Source organism: Ictidomys tridecemlineatus, chromosome 11, assembly GCF_052094955.1.
Source record: "Ictidomys tridecemlineatus isolate mIctTri1 chromosome 11, mIctTri1.hap1, whole genome shotgun sequence".
Lineage (NCBI taxonomy): Eukaryota > Metazoa > Chordata > Mammalia > Rodentia > Sciuridae > Ictidomys > Ictidomys tridecemlineatus.
Window position 1 is genome coordinate 22,292,831 of NC_135487.1, and position 20,629 is coordinate 22,313,459.

At 40.8% G+C, this 20,629-nt stretch overlaps 1 protein-coding gene across 15 annotated transcripts in view; it reads left to right on the forward strand.

Moving 5' to 3' along the window:
* The first annotated feature begins 1,896 nt into the window (after window positions 1-1,896).
* Window positions 1,897-20,629, forward strand: part of Zbtb8a (zinc finger and BTB domain containing 8A) — a 53,086-nt gene continuing 34,353 nt past the window's right edge. For 2 of the 15 annotated variants that reach the window (XM_078025839.1, XM_078025838.1), the window contains exons 1-2: window positions 2,003-2,316; window positions 12,768-12,871. The gene's annotated coding sequence lies outside the window, so the exon portion shown is untranslated. Of the gene's footprint in view, window positions 1,958-2,000; window positions 2,317-6,216; window positions 6,265-7,037; window positions 7,155-11,243; window positions 11,318-11,655; window positions 11,733-12,767; window positions 12,872-20,629 lie in introns of those variants that run through there. The other 13 variants (XM_078025843.1, XM_078025840.1, XM_078025836.1 and 10 more) reach the window with 13 other exon arrangements.

Consider the following 20,629-nt stretch of genomic DNA (forward strand, 5'->3'; position numbering starts at 1 on the left):
GACACTTTCCCTCCCTCTGCATTCTGGTATTGTCAGCCTTTTATGCTACATACCTTTCCACCAAGCACTCTTGTACATTTTGTTCCTTCTAGACAGAATGCTCCTGACCACTCATGCCTCTGCCTAGTTATTTCTACACCAGATTTCTAGTCAACATAACTTCTTCCAGGAAGCCTTCCCCATAACAGGTCCCCTCTCTCATAAGACAGATCTTTACTTCATCTATGTTCCCATAGCACTAGGCACCTTTCCTTCAGGTTTATCCAATTTGTGAATCATACTTTCAATGTATGGAAGAGGGGTATTGGGTATTGAACCCAGGGACACTTTACCACAGAGCTATATCCCTGCCCCCATTCCTTTTCAAATTTTTGAGACAGGTCTCTCTGCCTAGGCTGACCTGGAACTTGTGATCTTCTTGCCTTCAGCCTCCCAAGCAGCTGGGATCAAATTATATGTTTATTTGATTACCATCTATCTCCCAACTAGACTGCAAGTTCCATGAAGGCAGGGGTCAGATGGATTTTTAGATCACCATTGCATTCCATGAACCTAGAGCAAACACCTTACCCGAAATGAGTGCTGAAATAAAATCGAAATGAATTCGCTCCCTTAAGAATTTGAACTGAAGGGGCCCAGGGCGGAGCTCAGTAGTAGAGCACTTGTTTAGCGTGTGAAAGGCTCTGGGTTCAATCTCCAACACCACCAAAAAAGAATATGAACTGGAGATGATTCTCCAATTCCCCTCAAAGATAACCTCACAGTTTAAAAGAATAATTGCTGATTAAGAGAGGGGCAACAGCGTTGAGAAGCACCAACTCCTGAAGCTAGGAGGATGAAGGTTAGGGAAAAAATTCCCATTACTTCTTCATCGAAAAAAAATAATAATAATGTTTATCACCAACCTGGTATACTCTCTTGAAGAACATACTTGTGGAACTCTTTTGCATGTTTTATTTCACTTAGGCTAAGGTAAAACCTTTTGTGCCAATGCCTATAGTTCTAGCTGCTTGGGAGGCTGAGGATGGCTTGAGCCCAGGAAGTTAGTGGCCAGCCTGAAATTGTCAACACAGAAATTGTCACAAAAACAAACAAAACTTTTGCTATAACAATGTCCAGATCTTTCTGAGGGAATCTTCAATGTGCTAGCAGATCAGCTGAGCGCATTCAATGATACTGATTCTTAGTGGTTTTCAACGTATTTCCATTTACCTATTCAGAATTCCAGGAAACAAATGAATAGCAAAGCACCTCTGGAATAATATAGAAGGGACAGAAAAAGACAGTGCAAATATTTTGTATCCTTCTCACAGAGTATGATATTCAAAGTGCACAGCTAATTATTGATGAAACCAAAGTAATAAACTTTGTCTAACATGACTGGCTAAAGACCCGGGAGAGGAATCCATTAAAAAAATTAAGTGTAGGTTTTACTAAAATACAGTACTTTTCAGTAACTGACCCTAGCATAAGAAGCTAAAAACTTAGTTTATAGAATTTTTGTTTGTGTAAAAGAAAATTTGGTGATTTACTATTTTCAAATGTACGTGATGTTGGTACTCTTAAATATTAGAGACATGTCAAAAGAGAAGCTTGATGTACAATGAATTTTTGTACTTGGAAATACAAAATCTGTTGTTGCTACTAATTTTAAATTAATTAAGAATTATGTTCTCTTTATCTCAGCCTCTCTCTCTGGTTTTCCTGTCCAAAAGAAATGCTCGTGAGCTGTAGAGGTTTAGAACAGGTTAGCCCCGACAAAAATAACTGCTTCAATAAACGGGGAAAATTCTGTGGAAATTTCTTACATTTGACGTTGCTAAACTTAAGCACAATAATGTCACATGCACTTATTCAGTAATTGTAGGCACGCCTAAGTCCCTCCCTCTTTCCTAAACCAATTTCCCCACATCCTAGAAATCCAGCCCTTCTGCCCTCCGGAGGCGCCTTTCCCAACGTAAAGTACAATTTTAAAATTAAGCTCTTGTCTAAAATAATGATCCGCAGCCAATTGCCTGGGAATCTGGGCACCCCAGAGCCTCTGGAGGGTGCAGCGGGGTGTGGGCAAGGGCAGGGGGAGTGGGCGAAGCTGCTGGTTGGTGCCTGAAATCTGTGCGTTGCCCCTTTAATTGTGTCCCCAGCCCTCGGGCGTTTCTGTCCAACGCCCACGTCAGCAAATACCTTTTGTTTCTCTCACGTTGGGGCTACTTGTTTTAGGGCGCAAAGGAACGGCTTCGGAAGGGGGTCTTTCCCCCGCCGAGAACCAGGAACCTTCCCCGCCCGCGCGCGCGACCGGCCGGTGCGCCGCGGCCCGCGGTAAGTGGCTGCGCGCGGCGCGGGCGGAGGGCGGGCGGGGCGTCGGGGCTGCCGGACCGGCCCGCGAGCCTGGCTGCGGGCGGCGGCGCGGGCGACGGCAGCGCGGGCTCGGACGGCCGGGCCGGCTGCGGCTGGCGGCTCAGGGACGCGGCCCCGGGCGCGTCGCCTGCAGGCGTCGCCGGCCCGAGAGCGGCGGGAGGCGCAGAGGCGAGCGGGCGCCATTTGCAGCCCCGGGCGCAGCGCGGCGGTGGCGCGCCGGCTCCGAGGGCTGGGGACCGTCACAAAGGAGGCGCGGGCGGCGGCGGCAGCCCCGGCCTCAGGCCGGCCGGCCCGCAAGGGGCGGCGGGCAGCGGCGGCGGGCACCGGCTCCGAGTCGTCCCCGCCCGCGCGCCCGGGAGGGGCTGCGGGACAATGGCCGCACCGTCGCCGCCCGCGCCCGCCCCGCCGCCCGGCTCGGCCCGGCCTGGCCCGGCCCCGGGGGAAAGGCGGGAAGGCGCGCGGAGCCTCCTGGCGGCGGCGGCGGGAAGCCGGCGGGGGACGGTGCCGGGCGTGTCTGGAGCCGTCGGGCGCCGCGCACTCGGAGGGTCGGCGGCGGCCGGGCTCCGGCTGCCGGCGCAGCGACGGGCGGCCGCCGGGCGGGGCGCTGCCCCGGGAGAGAGCTGCCAGGGCGGCAGCCCGAGTTTCTCCGTGCGTCCTCCATTCTGTGGTTTTACATCAGGATACGACAGTTCTGGGCTTAGAACCGAAGGGAGAACATGACACCTCCCAAGTACAGAGCCCCGAGTATTTGTGTCGTGACTGAACCGAACCCACGCGTCTCCCACCTGGGGAGACTGCCTCTTTTGTAAATTAGCGGTTTGGCCCCCTTCCCGTTCAGATGTGCTTATTTATCTTTGTACCAGTGGCCATATTCCACACCTTTCCAAGACGTGTTTGGAATTGGATTCACACCTAGTGGGCTCCAAACCACACGCGCCAATATCACCTCTATTCCTAATAAATCTTTATATTTGCAGAACTTTATGTAGTAAACGAAGTGCTTTCACATATACGGAATCTACGTTTAATTTCACATAAAACAACGACCCAATCAGGCTATTGGTTATTCTATTTGGGGAAGAAATATATGCTAAGGGTGGAGAGTCACCCCTAGGCCAGGAGCTGAGCCTCCCCAGGCCTCCTGTTAGTGCTGTGCATTTCGAGAAGCATTCTCCCCAGGTTCTAAAAACCTCAACTAATCTTTATCATTCAAATCTTATTTTAAGATAAAACTTTTTCCCCCCAATTCTGGGCATTGGACCCGTGGGCCTCCAACATGCTAAGCAAGCACTCTTACTACTGTCCCTTTTTAAATTTTTTACTATTTTTTATTTTTCATTAAAAAAATGTTTTTTTTTTGCAGTTGTATATGAACAGCATACCTTTATTTTATATCTTTTTAATGTGGTGCTAAGGATCGAACCCAGTGCCTCACACATGCTAGGCAAGTACTCTGCCACTTAGCTACAGCCCCAGCCCTGAAATTTTTATTTTGAGGCAGATCTTGCCAGTTTGTTAGACCGGTCTTAAAGTTGCAATCCTCCAGACTCGGCCTCCCAAGTGGGTTACAGGTTTGTGCCACCCCAGATAGATAGAACAGTTTCTAGCAGGTTTAATGCTTTCAGTGACATAATTGTACGTTAATGTTTAAAGGGTTTGATATAAATTTTTTGAACTCTGGAAGGAAGTTTTTGTTACTTCTCTGCTCAAAACTGAGTATTTGCTCCCCATCTTATGCATACTAAGCCAAAGACCCATTAATAGTTTCCAAGGCCCTACAGGAACTGGTTGTACCATGTCCTACCCTCTGATAATTTGCCCTCACCTTCTGGCTCCATCTCTCATTGCTCTCCCCATCCCTCCTTTGATGTTCAACACCTACTGCCTGTTCACCTCAGGGCCTTTGCATTTGCTATTCCATTTGCTTGAAATACTTTTCACTCAGACACCCACATGAGACTCTGTTACCTGCTTTGAACAAATATCTCAATGAGGCTTTCCCAGTTATGGTTTTGATTCTTTTAAATGTTTTTATACTTAATTCTAGATCTTTCCTGTCTTAGTCCATTTGTGCAGCTACAATAAAATACCTGAATACAATAAAATGCTAGGTAATTTATAAGGAAGAGAAATTTATTACTTAACAGCTGTGGATGCCCAGAAGTTCAAGATCAAGGCCCTTGGCAGTGCTATTTGTGTCAGGTGAAGAATGCTCTCTACTTCCAAAAATGGTACCTTGTTGTTCCATTCTCCGAGAGGATGAATACTGTGTCCTTACATAGCAGAAGGGAGGGAAGGGATGAAAAGGGACAAATTAACTCCTGAGTCCTTGAGTCCTTTCATTAGGGTATTCTGCCTCTCCATGAGGGCAACCCCCAGGACTTAACAACCTTCTAAAGGCTCCTCAGTACCTTTGTACTGAGGAGTAAATTGTAATGTGAATTTTGTAAACTATAGCTATTAAGTGTTTTAGTACTTAATTCTAAATTTTTCCAGTTACGAAAGATGTTCATCCACCAGAGAATACAATGACCGCTCCAATTAGCTAAAGTTTTGATCCAGGAATTTTTGCTAAAGAGGCTAATGAGATTCATTTCAGTAACTCTGATGGGACACAGTAAGTTCTAAATTAATGCTGTCTATCCAAAATCAGGTGGTCTTCTAGACTTAATTCTTCAGTTTACTCAGAGAAGAACATGTCTTTGCTCTCCATTCCAAAGACCTTCAAACTTAATGGTTCCTAAAATATGTAATTGTTTTTGCCAACCACCTTTTTAAAGGTTATTGAACTTAATGGGAATCTTAAATTATGTAATATTCTTAAATCTATAATAGATATTTAACTCTTAGAGATCTTTAAAGTATTTCCCTTGGACTTTCGGGATGTCTTACATGAATTAATCTAACTTGCTGTTTCAACTTATAAAATCAACTGAAACAAAATCTGAAATTACCCATTTCTGTGACTGTCAAGTATTGTGAAAATAAGCCTCTCTCTCTTTCTTTTTTTAATAACATGATTCCTTTATTTATTTATTTATTTATTTTAATATTTATTTTTCAGTTTTTGGTGGACCCAACATCTTTATCTTATTTTTTATGTGGTGCTGAGGATTGAACCCAGTGCCCCGCACACACCAGGCGAGCATTTTACCGCTTGAGCCACATCCCCAGCCCCCATGATTCCTTTATTTTATTTATTTTTATGTGGCACTAAGGATTGAACCCAGGGCCTTACACATGCTAGCAAGTGGTCTACCACTGAGCCACAACCCCAGCCTTGAAAATCAGCTTTTCTTGATGCATCTAAGTTATGTTAAAGTCCTGTAGATCTGAATGTTGTAACTGACCCCGATGTAGAGGACACTTCATTTTTTAAATTTTTTTAATTTCCTACTTTTTGCACCTTCCTGCCTTCACTGCCATTGTCTTAGTAAATTCCTCACCATTGCTTGTTTCAACAATTGCATTAGGCTTTAAGTTGGTATTTCTTTATTTTTTTAATTGATTAAAAAAATGACAGCGGAAACACACACACACACACACACACACACACACACATATGTTGGTATTTCTTGTCCTTGCCTCTCCCCCTGGTTCCATCCTCCCATATTTCTCAGATCCTTTTGGGTGTGCAAGGTGGATTATCATTTCAGTAATACCTATGATTCATTGAGCCCTAACTACATGGCAGGCAGTGTTCGGGGTGTTTGCACGTGTTATGGTGGGCAGAGGAAATCGAGACTTAGGCTTGTTGACTTTGGGGCAGTCTCCCTATTTTCTAGTCTGCTCACTTACTCATTGTGTAGTTTAGAAGATGTCATTTTAATCTTCTCTGCCTTAATTTCTTTACCTGTACAGGGGGAATCGCAGCAGTGTTTACCTCATGAGGCCATTGTGAGGACTGAAGTAAGATAATGAGTGTCAAGAGCTTAGCTATTTATTTTGAGATCTAACTCACATACTATACAACTCAGCCTTTAAAAGTGAACAGTTTAGAGTATTCTGGTACCCCAGGGTTCAATCCCCAGTACAATAAATAAATAAGTGGTGGAAACCACTTATGTACGTGTGTGTGGTACTGGGGATTGAATTTAGGGGTGCTCTACCACTGAGTTACATCCCCATCCCTTTTTATTTTTTATTTTAAGGCATTATCTCACTAAGTAGTTGAGGCTGGCATTGAACTTTCTGCCTCAGTCTCCTAATTAACTGAGATTACAGGCGTGCACCAGTGCACTAGCCAATAAATACTTGTTTTTTTTTGGGGGGGGTACTAGGAGGTTGAACCCAGGGGTACTTTACCATTGATCTACACCCCTTACTCTTTTTATTTATTTATTTTTAAAATTTGAGACAGAGTCTTATTAATTTGCTTAAGGACTCACTAAATTGCTGAGACTGGACTCAAATTATAGTCCTCCTGTCTCAATCTCCAGAGTCACTGGGACTACAGGTGTGCATCACCACGCTGAGCGATAAATACAAATTGAATGAATGTATCTCACCTTTCAGTTTGGATATCTGTCCTCATCATAAAAATAGAATAAACAGTTTTTTTCCTTTAAAAAAATATAGGAAAAGAAATTGGGTATAACTGTATGGAGTTTGGAACAGTGTAAATTAATTATTGAATCAAAAGATGAAATAGGTTTTTTGTAATTGTTTTTCTCGCTCTCCAGAAAATCCCTGCTGCTTTGAGTTCTGTGGCTCTCAGTTGCATATGTGAAGTATGGAGGGTTTGGCAGAGGCTTTGTGTCACCTTCAGATCCCCCTGCTTGCTGGCACTGTTGGATAAGGTACAACATGAAATCCTTATAATTTCGGAATAGTTGGGGAAAGTTTTATTCCAGAATCTGCAGTTTTCCTTTCATCAACAGAACACACTTTGGCAAACCAATCCAGGCCTTGAACTTTCCATCCTCCTGCCTCAACTTCCTGACTAGCGGGATTACAGGTGCAGGCTATTGTGCTCAGCTGTGCTCACCTCTGTATAAATTAGCATTCTGAAAGCTAAAAGGAATTTGTGGTGATTAAATGCTAAAATGCTTGCCTTTTCTACCAAGTAAAAGCAGTGTTTTAAAGTGGCTTGCTTATTTAATAATAATAATGCTGATGATAATAGCCAACATTTGTTTAGGGCTTATTATAAACAGGGCACTGTTGTAAGCACTATATTTAGATTATCTTCTTATTTACTCTGTCTCACAGATCTCTGAGTTGTCCCCATTTTACAGATGAAGAAACTAAGGCACAGGAAAGCTAACTTCCAGGTCACCCCTTTAGTGTTTAGAGAGCCAGAATCTGCACACAGGCAGTCTCATTCCAAGTGTACCTCAGAGTATGCTACCTGACAGGCAGCTCACAGACACCGCTCACCCCCCTGCTTAAATTTTGAGGTAGATGATATACCAATGTAATGCTAGATCTAGCTGCAGAAAACAGAAACCACTCTAGTATCTTAAGTAGAAGAAGACTTGATAAAGAGAATTAGATGCTTATAACTTCATCAGAAGACCTGGTGTGGAGGGGGCTCCAGGTTAAGCCTTCAGAAATGATCCCAGAACAAGACTGCCTAATGGGCCCACCAGGGAGGGAATCAGGATGCTGTCAGTGACATTGCTAACAGTTGAGGATCAGCTACTACTGCTCAGCTGCCCCTCAACACCCACCAAATAGTGATTGCCATCTTCGTCACAGTTGTCTCCTCACAACCAAGGAATTCTTAACAAGGAAATTTCCATAAATGTGCTTGCTGGCATTGACAGCCCCAACTGTGGAAAGATGGTTCCTGCCTAGTTTTTTTTGTCTTCTAAATTGCAACAGAATAACTCTTCTTGATGGGCCCCATTTCACATGGGAAAACTTAATTGCAAAGGAGTCTGGGAAGTGTACTTTTTAGCTTTCCATAGGAAATTAGAAAGGATGTAGTGTGAATTCACAAAGGTACTCTGATGTCCTCCAGGGCAGAACTTGGTGATTATTCCTAAAAATGAAATTTCACCAGCATGTAAAAGCTGTCAAGGGCACAGACAATGTTCAACAACCAGTTCTGCACCCCACCATCCCGTGCTGGGGATTGAGCCCAGGGCCTAGCATGCATAATCCCAACCAGTTCTCTTAAAAAGGTACAGAATTAGTTTTTGCTGGCCACCATGCAGACCCAGTACCGAACTAGTTAATATGCTCTTAAGAGACACTGTCAAAGTTATGGAGCTGTCAAAGTAACACCATTCTCTGAGTGCCCTCTTGCCTCATTAGGAAGATGAACTTTTGGCATGGCAAGGTGTGGCCTGTAATCCCAGCTACTAGGGAAGCTGAGGCTGGAGAATCACGAGTTCAAACCCAGCCTCGGCATCTTAACAAGGCCCTAAGCAACTCAGACCCTGTCTCTAATAAAATATTAAAAAGGGCTGGGAATGTGGCTTGGTGGTTAAGGACACCTGGGTTCAATCCCTGGAACCAAAACAAAAACCCAGAACAACAACCACCAAAAAAACACATTAATTTTGTTCCCCGCAACCGCAGAATCCTAGTTCATCCTTAAATTGAATCCTGCTGTTTTAATTGTTGGCGCTTCCTAAAATCCCTTTCATAGCCAATTCTATTTCTTATTGTACTTTGATGTCACAGTAGATAATCCATGTCCGAGGTTTGTTGCTTCTCACTTCTGCCACCTTTTGCTCTCAGCCTGCTTTTTTTTTTAACTTTATTTTATGTGTTCTGAGGATCGAACCCAGTGCCTCACACTAAGCAAGTACTCTACTTACTACTCAGCCACAACCCCAGCCCTCTCAACCCTTTTTTTTTAATATTTATTTTTTAGTGATAGGTGGACACAATATCTTTATTTTATATTTATGTGGTGTTGAGGATGGAACCTAGTGCCTCACGCATGCTAGGCCAGTGCTCTACCTCTAAGGCACAACCTCAGCCCCTTCAACCCTTTCTTGAGGGTGCTGGAGATTGAACCCAGGGCCTTGTGCTGTGAGGCAAGCACTGTACCAACTGAGCTATATCCCCAGCCCTCTATTTTTGACTTTTTATTCAAAGTTCTTTTGGGGGCTGGAATGTAGCTCTGTGTCATAGTGCTTGTCTAGCAGGTACTGGGTTCGAGCACTGAGTTTGGCCCCAACACTAAATTTTAAAAAAGATTCATTTTGTTTCTCATATTATTCCCTGCTGTAGAGACATCGATGGAGTTTTTGTTAGTTTGTTTTCCTCTAATAACCTTTGCCAATCCAAGAAGAAATCCCATTACGGTTTTTTTTTTTTTTTTAAAGAGAGAGTGAGAGAGAAGAGAGAGAGAATTTTTAATATTTATTTATTTTTTTAGTTCTCGGCGGACACAACATCTTTGTTGGTATGTGGTGCTGAGGATCGAACCCGGGTCGCACGCATGCCAGGCAATCGCGCTACCGCTTGAGCCAAATCCCCAGCCCCCCCATTACGTTTTATGGAATGCTCTGATCATCTTGTCTACTTTCTCTATTGGTTGATACTTAGAAATTGTTTCCCAGACCTCTGTGTCAGCAGTGTTTTGAACAGTTTTGAGTTGCCAGAATTCAGACTCCCTCAGGAATAGGTAATTGGTGTCTTTGTTTTTATTAGAGAAAGTAGATGAAAAAATATTTGAATAGTTCTACTTTTCTCTGGTGGTATTTTCAGGATCTCAATTAAAAGTCATTTCATGCATTCCCATGTTGGCTTGAGTGCCCATCAAAGTTGTATGGATAAAGAACATGTGATATTGAGTACACAATGAAATATTATTTAGCCTTTGAAAAGAGGGAAATGGCTGGACATGGTGGTGCACATCTGTAATCTCAGTGGCTCAAGAGGCTGAGGCAGGAGGATTGTAAGTTCAAAGCCAGCCTCAGCAATTTAGTGAGGTCCTAAGCAACTTAGTGAGACCCTGTCTCTAAATAAAATACAAAAAAGGGCTGGGGATGTGGTTCAGTTGCCCCTGAGTTCAATCCTTGGTACTAAAAGAAAGAGGGGGGGCAGATTCTGTGGGGCATGGTGATGCACCTCTGGAATCCCAGCAATCAGGGAGACTGAGACAAGAAGATTGCAAGTTCAGGGCTAGCCTCATCCTTCCTGCCTCATCCTTCCCAGTCACTGGGATTACAGGCATGCACCACAACTCCTTCCTAGCTGAAACTCCTTTTTATTTTATTTCATTTTATTTTATTTTTTAGTTATTGATGGACCTTTATTTATTTATTTGTTTGTTTGTATGTGGTGCTGAGAATTGAACCCAGTGCCTCACACATGCTAGGCAAGCACTCTTCCACTGAGCCACAACCCTGGCCCTAAGCAACTTAGTGAAGCCCTATGCAACTTTTTTTTTTTTTTTTTTTTAAAGAGAGAGAATTTTTTAGTTTTCGGCGGACACAACATCTTTGTATGTGGTGCTGAGGATCGAACCCGGGCCACACGCATGCCAGGCGAGTGCGCTACCACTTGAGCCACATCCTCAGCCCAGCCCTATGCAACTTAGTGAGACCCTGTCCCAAAATAAAAAACAGGGCTGAGGGATGTGGCACAGTGGTTAAGCACCCCTGGATTCAATCTCTGGTATCAAAATAAAATAAAATAAAAATAAATTGTTTATTTAAAAATTTCAAAAAATTTTAAATTTTCAACTGGCTTTTTTAATACTTGACTGTATTTTTATAAGCACATAATATTTTTGTAATTTGAAAAAAATTATTATAAAAAGTGATACCTGGGGGCTGGGGGTTGTGGCTCAGCAGTAGAGCACTTGCCTAGCATGTGTGAGGTGCTGAGTTTGATCCTCAGCACCACATTAAAAAAATAAATAAAATAAAGGTATTTTGTTCAACTACAACTAAATAAAAGTTTTTTTTTTTTTTTTTTTAAAGTGATACCTGTAATCCCAGTGACTCAGGAGGCAAGGCAGGAGGACCGTTAAGTTTGAGGCCAACCCAGAAACTTGGTGAGATCCTGTCTCAAAATTTAAAAAAGGGAGAGGATGTTTTTCACTGGTATAACACCATGGGTTCATTCCCTACCACCAAAAAACAACAACAAAAATGGTGATTCCATGAATTCAGTCAACATTATTTTGGTGAGAATTCTTAGCTTAATAATTGCTTTACATCAAATTAATTTTTCCAGTGCTTTTGGAAATAAAGAACTCTACATTAACAAAACCATAATGATCCATGCAAAAAGTAGAATGTTTTTTCTTTGTTATGGAAAGGTTTGGATAGAACCCAGGGGAGCTCTACCACTCAGCTATACCCTATCCTTTTTTATTTTATGTTGAGACAGAACCTTGCTTATTTGCCCAGGCTGGCCTCAAATTTACAGCCCTCCTGCCTCAGCCTCTGGAGTCACCGGGATTACAGGTGTGTACAACTCCTTCCTGGGTGAAACTGCTTTCTAAAACATTACTTATCATATCTGTAGTTGCAAAATATGGTACACTCTGGTACAGTCTGGCAAATTAAAAGAGTTATATGAAAGATCTGAGTGACTAGTAGACATTCTGAACCATATACAATAGAACTTTTTTTTCCTACTTCCCTCAGAATTATACTGCTTTTAAGATATGTTGAATTTTTCAAGTTGAATCCTTAAAGCTATTGTATTCTGTTCTCTTATAAATCATGCTGATGCCACTTGAAGGAAAAGGGCAAGAGGACTTATGTTTTGTTTTGGTGGTGTCTGCTGTCCTGTCTTTGAAAAGTCTGTCATCTTAAAAAGTTTATTTTATTGTAAAAGTTAAAAAGTGTGTTTGCTTTAGGGGCTGGGTTTGTAGCCCAGTGGTTGACTTGCATGCAGGAGGCACTGGGTTCTATCCTCAGCACCACATAAAATAAATAAGTAAGTAAATAAATAAGTAAAACGAAGTTTTGTGTCCATCGACAACTAAAAAAAAAATAAAAAAGTGTTTGCTTTCAATTTGTCATAATTTATTCAATATTGTATATATCTCTTTTGTACACTTCAATATTGAGGTTAAATATACACATACATATATATGTTTATTTGTTTATTTTTTTATTTTTTTAAAGATAGAGTGAGAGAGAGAGAGGGAGAAAGAGAGAGAATTTTAATATTTATTTTTTAGTTTTTGGCGGACACAACATCTTTGTTTGTATGTGGTGCTGAGGATAGAACCCGGGCCGCACGCATGCCAGGCGAGCGCACTACCGCTTGAGCCACATCCCCAGCTCCATATATATGTTTAATCTCAATGAACAAATTGATGACCAAATGATTTTCCAATAATAATCTATGCCAGATTATCTATTTTTACATGCTGAAAAATGATATCTCATAGATGCTCCCATATAATTTATTTAAATAAATATATATTTTAATAGATGTTTCTCTTATTATAAAAGTACATTATAACTAGCTCTTTTCTCTCTCTACAGGACAGTTCTCCACATACAGACTTTGTTTCACTTGGAATCTTTACTTTTTTTACTTCATTCGACTGATTTAACAGGGTTCAACAACAGCATTCATAAATTTCCAGGTATGTGGGAAAATATATATAGAAAGATATATATAAATACATTTTTGGTGCTGGGGATTGAACCCAAGGTCTTGAGTATGCTAAGGACATGCTGCAGCATTTTCAACCCACAAATGAAAATTTATAATTCTTGTTATTATACCTCACTTAAATATTACACCTCACACACATACACAACTTTTTTGTAACTATAGATATAAATGAATTTATTGCTTGGAAATACACTGGATCAGACATTTAGCATTCTAGCAGGGGGATGGTGCATGCTTGTAGTCTCAGCTACTCAGGCAGTGGAGGCAGGAAGTTTGAGACAGACTAGGCAAGACTTTGTCTCAAAAAAAGAAGAAAAAACTTAGAATATTTATCATTCAGATTTATTTAACAATAAAATCTAAGCTGATTTTATTGTTAAAAAATGTTTTAAGGATAATTTATCTTGACTAATGTCTTATATCTCTTTTAAAAAATATATATATTTTTTTAAGTGTAGATGGACACAAAACAATGCCTTTGTTTTATGTGGTTCTGAGGATCGAACATGGGTCCTGCCCATGCTAGGCGAGTCTCTGCCGCTGAGCCACAAACCCACCCCCTTCTTATATCTCTTCTTATGGATCTGGGGATGCACCTAAGGCCTAATACCTGCTAGCCTTCACTACCAGCTCCCATGTTCTCTGGACTTTTTTTTCTTGAGACAGGGACTTGCTAAGTTTTCCAGGTTGGACTTGAATTCGAAGTCCTCCTGCTTCAGCTTCCTGAACCCAGTTTGATAAACCTCCTTTCTTTTTTTAGTGGGTGGGGGCAGGTACTGGGAATTGAACTCATAGAGTTTATGCATGCTGGACAAGCGCTCTACCACTGAGCTACATCCCCAGCCCGTCACTGATCTCTTAAAAGAAATGTAGCATAATGTTGGGCCCCATGGTTTATACCCATAATTCCAGAGGCTTGGAGGCTAGGGCAAGAGGATTGTGAGTTCAAAGCCAGCCTCAGCAACGTATCAAGGCCCTAAGCACTTTTAGCAAGACCCTATCTGAAAATAAAAAATAAAAAGGGCTGGGGGTGTGGCTCAATGGTTAAGTGCACCTGTGTTCAATCCCTAGTACCCGTCCCCCCCCCAAAAAAAAAAGTAGCATATTTTTCTGAATGTGGGCTAGATTTTTAATTCATGGTCTCTCTCTTGTGTATGAACTTCTTTCATTCTGTCTTAACCCAAGACTCACATTGCAAAGAACTGAAGATGATCTACACCAATCCTTTCAATATGCCAGGAAGGAAATGAAGCCTTAAAAGGCAGTTACTTGCCTTACAGACATATAGCTAAGTTAGTGTAAAAAATAGCGAAATAGCATCAGAAATCTGATCTCCCAAAGTTATGTCATGCAACTTTGGAGTCATTGTCTGGGTTAATGTCCCGTTCTGTAAAATAGGGGGGTAATAATACCATCTACCTGACTCATTGCTATATGTGAGGATTAAATGAGACCATGAACACTGCTACTGTTTTTATTGTCCCTCAATCCTTTAACCCTTACACTGTGTCTTTCTTAAAACTCCCACCCCTCACTAATCATGTCACAAAGCTCTCCTAATTCTATAATTCTCTGTGATGCTGGCTTCTCCTGCCCATCCGACTCCATGGCTGTGGGCGATCCTCCAGTTTCTCATCTTAGCGCTTGTTTCCACTCAGCCCCCTCATCCCCGATAACAGCCCAATCGCTATCTGTAGATGTCTCTTGCACCTGTCTTCAAGTCTGACTGTCCCTCTGAATTTCAGATCAGCATTTCCAGTGGCTTTCGAGCCACCTCAAACTGATTTTCCTCTCATCTCAAATGCACTTACAACTGGCATTGCTTTTCCTCTAAGCCATTTCTTCTTCTGGACTTTCCAATTTTTAGTGCTACCACCGAACACCTAGGCTTTAAATGATACTGTTGTCTTTTTTTTTAATTGTCCAAGATTTCAGATAATGACTTGTTTTATTTGTTTTTTATGTGGTGCTAGGGGTGGAACCCAGTGCCTCAACTGTGCTAGGCAAGCACTCTACTACTGAGCTACAACCACAGCCCCTGTTGTCTTTTTTTTTTTTTTTTTGGCACTGAGGATTGATCTCAGGGGCACTCAACCACTGAGCCACATCCCCAACTCTGTTTTGTATTTTATTTAGAGACAGGGTCTTCCTGAGTTGCTTAGCACCTTGATATTGCTGAGGCTGGCTTTGAACTCTAAATTCCCTGCCTCAGCCTCCCCAGGCTGCTGGGATTACAGGTGTTCACCACCATGCCTGGCCCCTATTGTCTTTTTATATCTGTTTAGCCTTCCACAGCCAACCAGCCATCAAAGCCCATGGATTTATTTACCATTGACCGTTTGTGATTGTTTTTCCTTTCCATGCCTACCATCAGGCCATTAACCAGACTGATAATCACACTAGAAAATAAAAGAGCTATTCAGCTGGAAATAGTTCTCCCGCATTGCTTGTGACCCCACCCCATTTCTCTCTCTCTCTCTCTCTCTCTCTCTCTCTCTCTCTCTCTCTCTCTCTCTCTCTCTCAGTAGGAATACAGCTTCTTTACTCTTCACAACTGAAGATCAGCTTGTTTTCATGTAGTGCATGAATCTTGATTTAAGTAAAGAAACAGACTTGTATCATTCTGGGAGCTCGTAGGATATTTTAATAATTTTTTTTCTTTTTTCTTTTGGGTACTGTGGATTGAACCCAGCAGCACTTTAACATTGAGCTATATCCCCAGACCTTTATTTATTTACTTCATTTTATTTTAAGATGGGGCCTCGATAAGTTGCTGAGGCAAGGCTGGAATTTTCCATCCTCCTGCCTCATCCTCCGAATTTGCTGGGATTACAGGTATGCACTGTTATGGCTGGTAACATATTTTAATCTTGCATTGTAGGCTGAATCTGGTTAAGTATGAGACTGATAGTTAATACTTCACTGATTTATTTGACAAACTTAAAATACTTTATTTCTGAATATATTCATATGATTCAGAACTCAAAAAATATTTAAAAAATAATGCATAAAGTCTCTATCCCATTCTTATCTCCTGTCTCCCAGACCCCAACAGTCAGCTACTATTTTGGGTTTTTTGGACAATTAAAAAAAATTTTTTTTTTTTTTAATTTTTTTTGTAGTTGTAGATGGACAGAAGGCCTTTATTTTATTTGTTCTTTATTTTTATGTGGTGCTGAGGATCAAACTGAATGCCTCACACATGCTAGGTAAGCGCTCTGCCACTGAGCTATAGCCCTAGCTCCCAATTTTTTTTTAACCTTATTTTACACATACATAGACACATGTATTGTTTTATACTTTGCCTTTTTAAAGATTATGTATCATAGCCATCTTTCTATATCAGGAGTGTTTTTTATCCTTAGAGTTGTTAATATTTCATCATATGGATGTAGCATAATTGTTTTAACTATCCTCTTTTGATGGACACTTTTTTTTTTTCACAGTACAAGAAATTGAAAGCACCAGGGGTGCTTTATCACTGAGCTACATCCCTAGCCCTTTCTTTTTGTTGTTGTTGTTTTTATTTTGAGACAGGTTGCTGAAGCTGGCCTCAAATTTGTGATCTTTCTTAGCCACTAGCCACTAGGATTACAGGCATGTGCCACCATGCCCAGCTTGATGGATGTTTTGGTATTACAAACAGTGCTGCAGTGAATAACCATATTCATATGTCATTTTGATCATGTGGTAGCATACTTGTAGAGACAAATTCCCAGAAGTGAAATTGCTGGGTCAGAGATTATGTGCATTTGTAATTTTGAGAGTTATTGCCAAATTGCTCTCCTTGGGCTTGTACCACTTTGTATTTCCACATCAGTGACTGAGAGCGCCAGAGATAGAGAGCAGTGACTGTTTTCCTAAAGCTTTGTCAATATTATCAAATTTTGGATTTTGTTTGTTCGCACTTCTGGGGATCAAACCCAGAGCGGCATGCATGCTAGGCAAGTGTTCTCTTCCCAGCCAAATTTTCAGATGTTTAATGAATAGAGGGAAAATGACCCATCAGTATAGTTTTAATTTGTGTTTATATTTTTATGAGGGAAGTTGAGCATCCTTTAATAATATGATTAAGAAACATTTGTATTTTTTTCTGCAAACTGTCCTTTGTCCTATTTTTTTAAGATTATTATTTTTCTTATCAATTTCTTAAAAGCTTGATATATGTTATATAGATTACCCTCTTGTCTTGCAGTTTTGCATTTTGTCATTTATCTTTTGCCTTTGCTTATGGTAATTTCCACCCTGTAGAAGTTTCATCTTTTTGTAATCAAATATATGTGTATATATATCTTTCTTTTATATCTTCTGTATTTTGAGTCAGGTTTATGAAGGCCTTTTATATTCTAAGTTTATAAATTCTTCCATATTTTCTTTGAGAACTTTTGTGGGGTTTTTTTCATACTTAAGTCTTTGAGCCATATGGAATTTATCCTGTTATGAGGTTGGCCGTGCAAATAAAGCATACTTTTTTTTTCCCCAGAAGGCTAAAAATTGTTCTAACATGTCTTAGTCTATTTTCTGTTGCTGTAACAGAATACCTGAGACTAGATGATTTACGAACAATAGAAGTTAATTTTGACTCACAGTTCTGGAGTCTGGGAAATCAAAGGGCATGTGGTGAGGAACCTATTCTGTGTCATAACATGACAGAAAGGTAGAAGGTCACGTAGAGAGAGAGAAAGCAAGGGAGAACTGAGGAAGCCAAACTCATTTTCAAAAATGAGAGCAAAACTCACTCACTTCTGAGAGAATTAACCAGTCCGAGCATTAATCCCTTCATGAAGGTGAATAACCTCAAGCCCCAAATACTTCTTTTTTTTAATTATCATTATATAAATTTATTCATGGTATGTATATGTGTGTGGTATAGATACATATATTTATATTATAATTATATACATATATTTGGGAGGGTGCTAGGGATTGAGTACTTTACATGTGTGCTAAGCATGTGTTCTACCCCTTAATTATATCCTGCTCACCTCATTATATATATATATGTGTGTGTGTGTGGGGGGGGGTGTATGTGCACTTTTTTTGGGGGGGTACCAGGGATTGAACTCAGGGGTACTTGGCCAGTGAGCCACACCCCCAGCCTTATTTTGTATTTTATTTATAGACAGGGTTTCACTGAGTTGCTTAGTGTCTCTCTGTTGCCGAGGCTGGCTTTGAAGTCAATCCTCCTGTCTTAGCCTTCTGAGCTGATGGGATTACAGGCGTGAGCCACCATGCCCAGCCACTTTTTTTAATATATTGATTTCTGGGGGGATGGCATTGAACCCAGGGGCACTTAAGCCATGTCCCCAGACCTCATTTCATATTGTCGATGCTGCTGTAAATGGGAGTCCTTTATCCCATTATATCTAGTACTGGTTTTGTGTATATGAGAATTATTGATTTCTAATATTATATAACTTTATTCTTGGGCATTCTCTTCTTGTTGTGATAGTTTTGCAGTTTATTCTTTGATATTGTCCAGGTGTCTGTTGTCATTATCTGTATATGATGATAATGGTACCATCTACTTTCCAGTGGTCCTTTTTCCAGTTTCTCTCTCGATCCTGATTCTGTTGGCTAATGTGCTGCATAGGTGACAGTGGGCCTCCTTGTCTTGTTGCTGACTTTACTGGGAATGCTTCTATTAGGATGCTGGACTTTGGGCTGAGATAGACATGTTTTATCACCAATAAGGTTTTATTCAGACCAGATTGTAGACAGATTCTATATCCTAGAGTAAATATTTAAAAATTAAAATGATCTGGTTGCAGTGGCACACTCCTGTAATCCTAGCTACTCAGAAACTAAGGCAGGAGGATCAGAAGTTGGAGACCAGCCCTGGGCAATGTAGCAAGACCCTATCTCAAAAACTGAAAAAGGGTAGGGTTGTAGATCAATGAGAATATGTCCCTGGGTTCAATCCCTAGTATGGCAAAAATAAATAAATAAGTACATAAAGTAAGTGTGACTGTTTCTGCCTTTAAAATGCTTATAAGAACTGGCCGCAGTAGCATACATCTGTAATCCCAGAGGTTCAGGAGTCTGAGGCAGAAGGATTACAAGTTCAAAGACGACCTCAGCAATTTAGCAACTCAACAAGACCTTGTCTTTAAATAAAATACAAAAAAGGGCTGGGATGTGACTCAGTGGTTAAGCATCCCTGGGTTCAATCCCTGGTATCAAAAAAAAAAAAAAAAGAAGAAGAAGAAGAGGAACTGAGTTTGTCGCTAAGAGGTAAAGTGACTCTGGATTTAAAACCCAGTACTGCAAAAAGGAAAGAAAGAAAAAATGGTGAGATTCTGGTGTCAAACTGCCTGGGTTCGGATCTTTTCTTCACTATCTGTTAGTTGGATGTCCTCAGACAAGTTTATACCCTCTGAACTTTTGCTTCTTCATCTGTAAAATTGGGGATATTGTGGGCTGGGGTTGTAGCTCAGTGGTAGAGTGCATGCCTCGTACATGTGAGGCACCGGGTTCGATCCTCAACATCACATAAAAAATTAACAAATAAAATAAAGATATTGTGTCCATCTACAACTAAAAAAATTCTTTTAAAAAAATGGGGATATTCTTACTCTGTACTTCATAGGGAGAATTGTGGGGATTACTTAAAGTACTTAAGTATATGCCCAATAGCTGGGGACGTGGCTCAGTGGTAGAGCGCTTGCCTAGCACATGTGAGGCACTGGGTTCGATCCTAAGTGCTGCATAAAAATAATAAAATAAAGGTATTGTGTCCATCTATAATTAAAAAGAAAAATTTAAAAAAGTATATGCCCACGGGCTGAGGTGTGGCTCAGAGGAAGAGCGCTTGCCTAGCATGTATGAGGCACTGGGTTCGATCCTCAGCACCACATAAATATAAAATAAAAATATTGTGTCCACCTATAACTAAAAAAATAAATATTTTTTTAAAAAGTATATGCCCAGTAAATATTCAGAATTTCCCTAACTTTTGAGATTATAGGTAACTTTATAATAAACATACTTTGACTGCCTTTCTGTTTTCTTAAAATAATTTCCCAGAATTAGAAGTATTGGACCAAGGATGTAAATATTTTTTTATAGATCTTTAAATGGGAATACCAAAACAACTTCTAGATATATAACAACTACACCCTTCCTTATTAACTGTAGGATAATGCTGTCTCACCAAACTCAGATTATCACTTATTTTTTTTTTTTTTATTTAAAGAGAGAGTGAGAGAGACGGGGGGACAGAGAGAGAGAGAGAGAGAATTTTAACATTTATTTATTTTTTCTTAGTTCTCGGCGGACACAACATCTTCGTTTGTATGTGGTGCTAAGGATCGAACCCGGGCCGCACGCATGCTAGGCGAGCGCGCTACTGCTTGAGCCACATCCCCAGCCCCAGATTATCACTTATTAAAATCTTTTGAGAGGCTGGTGTTGTGGCTCAGTGGCAGAGTGCTTGCCTGGTACATATGAGGCCCTGGGTTTAATTCTCAACACCACATATAAATAAATAAATAAAGGTCCATCGATAACTAAGAATATTTTTAAAAAATAAAATAAAATATTTTGAGCTGCTGGGCGTGGTGGTACACACCTGTAATACCAGCATTTAGGAGACTGAGGTTGGAGATTACAAGTTTGAGGCTAGCCTGGGCAATTTAGCTGAGAAGCTCAGCAACTTAGCCCTTGTCTCAAAATAAAAAAGGGTTGGTTGGATATAGCTCTGTGGTGAAGTGCCTCTGGGTTTAAT